The 5,845-nt window shown below is 30.0% G+C and overlaps 1 long non-coding RNA gene across 2 annotated transcripts; it reads left to right on the top strand.

Annotated features, from left to right (window-relative positions):
• The first annotated feature begins 6 nt into the window (after positions 1-6).
• On the top strand, positions 7-3,646 carry LOC122273321 (uncharacterized). Of its 2 annotated transcripts, none has more exons than XR_011635987.1 (3): positions 7-153; positions 1,745-1,904; positions 3,486-3,646. It is a non-coding gene; the product is annotated as an uncharacterized lncRNA (long non-coding RNA). The 2 variants fall into 2 exon arrangements; XR_011635988.1 differs by lacking the exon at positions 7-153 and adding an exon at positions 852-867.
• The last annotated feature ends 2,199 nt before the right edge of the window (positions 3,647-5,845 follow it).

The raw sequence follows: 5,845 nt of genomic DNA, 5'->3' as shown, positions 1-5,845 counted from the left end.
CTCGTTATTCCATAGGAGCATCATAATTGATCTCATTCGTTCACCACTCCGACTTACGATTACTGGATGCTTGGCAAAGCTCTACGTATTAGAAATGAGTTTTGTGATCAACGTTCAATTGGGATTTGGGTTCTGTTGGATTTTCATTAGCAAGTAAGTATAAATATTAATTCTTACATTTTTAATATGATAAGATAAATCTTTAAATTCTTTGAAAAAACAGCAACAACGTCTTTTAATTAAAAATAAATATAAAATTATGGACAATTTTCGCATTTTGAGTGTTTGAAGTTCGATGTTCCATTGATTTAGGATTAGAATATCAGACCGCCATATTAACGTGTCATCCACCACAAGTGGAATCTTTCGCTAACTTTGGCTACTTATTTTAATATTTTTTCGAGCTCATTCTTGGTCAAAAACATTTTGTTGCAAACGCCTATGTGATTATCTATCGGAATTTATTAAGTTTCTAATTTCCGGTGGTGTGGTACTTTTATTATTTGTATCTTTTCAAAATATGTCGCGATTGGGTATAGGTTTTCGCTATGTTAAATTTTGCCGTTTGTTAACGCTGACTTGGTACACTTTATAAAAGTCTGAAAATATAAGAAAGATAATTGGTTTGCAAAAGCATGAATAAAAGTAAAAATATTAAAAAAATAACGGGCTGGCAAAAGCATAAATAAAATAAAATAAGCATATAAAGAGATAAATTTAAAAAAATAAAAGCAGACGATAAAATTAGAACACCAGAGAGTTGTTGATTTTTTAGAATTAGTTTTGTGTGGAATTTAGGTTCTCATATATCCCGTTACGGGCACTTTATCTAGTTTGTTTTATAATATTTTATCTATCCCGCTACGGGTGAGTTTCCTTATATCCCGTTACGGGTTTTTCTTGTTGTTTTATGATCTTTTCACTATCCCGTTACGGGTACTTTATATTTGTTACTGTATGTGTTGTGGTGTGAAATAAACGTTTTTTTAATAAAACATAGAACTGTTTCTTAATATAGCTTGATACGTTACAACTTTAATTAATATCTTGCAGTTTATATTTTTATCTAAAATTTTTATATTTCTTTTTCCCAACTGTTTCTGATTAAACGACATCTTGCTTTTTATTTTATCCCCTCCCTCTGATTTTATATAAATTTTTAAAGTCACATCACTTTTCCATTATTAATGGTGTTCTATTCCCCATAGCAATTTATAAACTATCTTCATGATGAAAAACGCGGTTAAGTGCTTATGATCAAGCCAGTCCATCATTTCTTTAATAATTAAAATTTTTTAATTCTTTTAACTTTTTCGGTGACAATTTCATTTTATTGCGGTCATATATCAATATCAAAGTCAGTGCTTACATTCTCATTAGTTTTTGATTTTAATTCCGCTTAGGTTATTGCAATACTTTTTAAACAGCGAACGTGTTAAAAAGAATTTAAACTTGGTGAATAAACAATAGTTGAAGTAATAAAATTTATATACACATTCAAATCCTATTATATTTTATTTAGAGATACAGTTATTTTTAAAAATTCAATAAATACAAATACAATAGCTTGGTTTTTTACTACCCTCTATTAAGAAATAATGTAAATACTCTGCTCTTTATCCCATTTTGAATTTTAATCGTATTTTGTAATTACAGTAGCTATTAAAAATGCATAAAAGATCTTTTTGCACAGATATTAAATAATTTTTTCTTTAATAATGAGTAATTTCATTTTGTTCTCCAGATATCTGATCTGCGAAAAATAGGAGGAAATACTGTACCAAATATAATATATCGTCTCCTCCAACATGTAATCACCCCACAGCTAGCTGCTAATTTCAGTTATTTTGGCACCAACAAAAAACGACCATTTGCTGAATTGGAAATATGCAGTGTTTTAGCAGGTATTTAATTCTAATGTAGTATTTTGTTTTAATACCTTTAAAATATAATTATTTATACTTTTATTTATTTTTCTAATTTTCTGCTGTTTTAACTATCAATAAGAAGCAGTTTTATTGAGAAAAAAGCTGTATAAATGCTACAAACTGATTAGTTAGTCAGTGAAAGGGATGTATGTATTTAAACCTTTTTTGAAATGTTTTATTTAAAAACCTTTCTAGTTAATATTTACAATGTAAATACAAAAAAGTTTTAAAAATTCTGAAAAATTAAATATAAAAAATTCATCCTGAAGATGTATCTTATCACCCTTATTAAATTAATTATAAAAAGATAAAACCTCTTGTCTTCTAAATTTACACTTTCCTATGATTTTAAGAATGGTGTCTAAATCTTATGTTTTTCAGGATTAGAGAAAACATTTAAAACCTTATGAGCTACTTCTGACTCTGACATCTTAAGTTTGTTTTTCCTAATAGATCTTACAGTAGCTACATATTTCATCAAAATATTAATTTGAAAGTTCCATCAGGCTTCCCACGCACCTTAAAAAGACCTTATTTGAAGGAGAGAAGATTGAAGGCCCATAAAAAGGCCTTAATTTTATATTGAAGCCTTATAAAGGCCTTATGTTTATTTTTCAAATTCTTAAATTATAACTGCATTTCTTTACAAACGTCAAAAAAAGCTGAAAATCACATCGCTGAAAGTTAGTAAACATTTCTAATTTCAGCATGGGGGCAAAACATTCCTTCTGTGGCGACTGAACCTGGAAATCAGTGAAGAATCAGAAAATTTTATCAGCCATTGAAAATTCGGAGAAATTTGTGAAGATATCACAAAAACCTAGAAATGTCTTCACCAAACCTGGAAATTGGCAATAAATTCCGCGAAATCAGAACTTCTCGATTCTTGTGGGACAACATGACAGAAGAAAGTTTGACTGCCAGACGAATTGTGTTTGCCAGTTTAACTGTTCAAGGTAAGCAAGTGACTTCATAATCAGCAAGCAGTTAATTCTGAGTATCCGAAATTCACCTGGGAGGTATGTGGAAGATAAAGAAAAAAGGCACCAACAGGAGAAAGAAGACTTCGGCAAAGGAAAAAGGGAAGCCGAAAGCCAAATGGAAGAACTAAATGCAAAAAAAAGTAATATTTTAGATGAAGCTCAGGAGTCTCTGAAAATAGATGAAGAAATTACTAGCTTCAGTCTATTAAAAACAAAACTATAAATTTTCACCTGTGAGATCTCAAGCTCCCAAAATTATGGGATTTTTTTTTTTTTTTTTTCTAATCAAGGAGGGATATTTTAAAGGAAAGGTATTACGTTATTGTGAATTCTTGTACCCAGACTTTTTTTTAAATATTGCTTTATATTTATTAAAAACATTAAATGCAAAAATTTCAAATAAAATTCAGCGCTTAATATGCAGCTCAAATACCATTCGAAATTAATAAAAAAAATACATATAAATTTTTCCAGTGTATAAAAAACAAATATAAAGTTTTTATTCTACCTCTCAGTAGTTCTTTTTTCCTTTCAGTTGTAATTAAAATAAAAAATTTCTGTTTTTATATTTTAGATGTTGTACGAATTCATCACAGCGATATTACGAATGCTAACATGAAGGAACCAATCCAGAGTTGGCTGCGCCATTGTAAAGAGAAATGTAGCAAACTGTAAAAAAATTTTAAAAAAACTTTCTTAATTTTAATAAATTTAAAAAAATATTTCTAATTAACATTTGTTTTGTGTTTTTTTCTTCCAATTTAAGCTTTTATTTTTTTTATTTATGTCACTTTTGTATATTAAAAAAAATTTCAAGCAACATGTACGCAAATTTTTTTTTAACTGTCAGCAGCTCTATATTAAACGCAATATTCTTCATTTGAAATTTCCGTTAACTAATAAAATAAGTTGCAATGCACATTGTTTTTATTAAATATGTTATATGCAGTGTTTTTCATGCTAATGAATAAAGTTTCCAATTGAGAATCATTGCTTTTAGTAGAAGTTTGCTGCTACAATTTTTGTAGCAGTAATTTTCAAGTTTTCTTTTTCAATTTAAAAATCTATTTTTAAATAAAATATTTAAAGACAATAAGACTGAGGAGGTATGTAATGAAAATAATCAAAAATTCAATATTATTTCACTTGAGCATCAGTGTTACAAATGGGCTATAATTTGAAATTTATCAAAAGAACTTTTAACTAAAAAGCTATATTAACTTGTATAGCCGGAGTACGGATTTACTAAAAATTTTGCCCTGTGGAAACTTCCTCAGTACTTCCTTAGGAGACTGCCCGAGGAAAGCCGTCGGAAAGTATATGACCTTGAAACTTCCTCAGTACTTCCTTATGAGACTGCCCGGGGAAAGCCATCGGAAAGTATGTGACCTTGAAACTTCCTAACCGTTCTTCCTCGGCTGCTCCAATGGAGTGACTTTCGGGAAGCCCGTCGGAGGGACTGAGGAATTGAAAGGTGCGGACATTTTGCATTACTGAGGAGCTCCGCGGGAGGAATTCTGGAAAAGTCGGGATCTCCGGGGGAGGGTGAGCGATTCCTCCGTGGGAGCTACTACGGAAGAATTTTTGCTATATGGGTCGCAGACGTCAGAATTGCAGCAAACAAATAAATTTTACGGACGCATTTTAGTATTATTCAAATAAAGTTCTACAGATGAATAAACAGATACGAATTAAAACATAACAAATATTTATTAATTCTAAACCAACTTAAATTAAGCAATATTTATAAATCTTAATTAATCGAACACTAAATATCCAACATAAAACATTTCAACAGCGTTGCCATAAGCAAAACAATAAAAATTAATTGGAAGTAGTAAGTTACAGTCGTTATATTAACTATAACAACATATTACAATCTCTAACAGATGTTAATTTAATTCAAAGCGAAGAAGTTCCTCCCAAGCACGAGAGGGGACTAGTAAAAGAAAAATATATGAATTCAAAGTGAGCCTTTTAGTTATATAAACTGTATTATGACACACATGTAACTTTAAAATGAGTGTCATAATGTAATTATCCAATCAACAAATCGAATTACAGTAGAGCGCCGATTATCCGAACTGCTCGGGACCGAAAGTGGTTTGGATAATGAAAAGGTCGGATAATTCGAAAGTTGTTTAAAATCTTAGTTTAAATGATTATTATTTATGCACTAACTCCCCTTTACGCTTTTTCCAGGCTTGGGACTAGCAGTACTATCGAAAATAGTTCTGGCGTGTTTAAAAGTTTTTTTTTTTTCAATTTTTAAATATTTTTAATTTATTTATTTATTTTTAAACTTTCTTTTTCATTTTGAATTTTTTTTAAAATTATATTTCAGCTTTTTATAATTTTTTTTGACAGTTACTGATTTTACCACATTTTTCTTTATTTTCCATTGCAAAAGCTATTTTTCCCATTGCATTTCCTGTTTTCCCCAAATTCTTTTGATGTTTCTTCCCATTTGGAATGAAAGTCTTATCGTGCCAGTCAATAAATATTTTGGTGTTCATCCACGCTTTGTTATGAGGTGCATAAATGACAGGCAGTGTTTTAACATTTTTGAAGGCTCTTAGATTTTTAGATTTTCCAATCATCATTAAAGGCATTCGATGATTTCCAGTTGCATTTGCGCCTACGTTAACTGTGACTCTTTCTTTAATTATCTTGTTCCCAGAAAAACGTTTTTCATCTCCTGAAGCTGAATTTTCGTGGTAGAGATTTTCAATTCAGTCCACTTTCATCCGCATTATAAGTAAATTCTTCTTCATATCCTTCAGTTTCAATAATGCTTTCTAATTCATTTACAAAATTTGAAGCGGCTTCGTTAGATGCGGAAAGTTTTTCGCCATGAATTTCTAACTCTCGTAACAAATAAAGTCAACCATCCCGAACTAGCCTAAAAGGTACCTTTTCCACCGAATTTCTCAT

The sequence above is a fragment of the Parasteatoda tepidariorum genome, unplaced genomic scaffold, assembly GCF_043381705.1.
Source record: "Parasteatoda tepidariorum isolate YZ-2023 unplaced genomic scaffold, CAS_Ptep_4.0 HiC_scaffold_3692, whole genome shotgun sequence".
Lineage (NCBI taxonomy): Eukaryota > Metazoa > Arthropoda > Arachnida > Araneae > Theridiidae > Parasteatoda > Parasteatoda tepidariorum.
The sequence above is the reverse complement of the archived record's forward strand: the minus strand, read 5'-3'. Positions and strand labels throughout refer to the sequence as shown.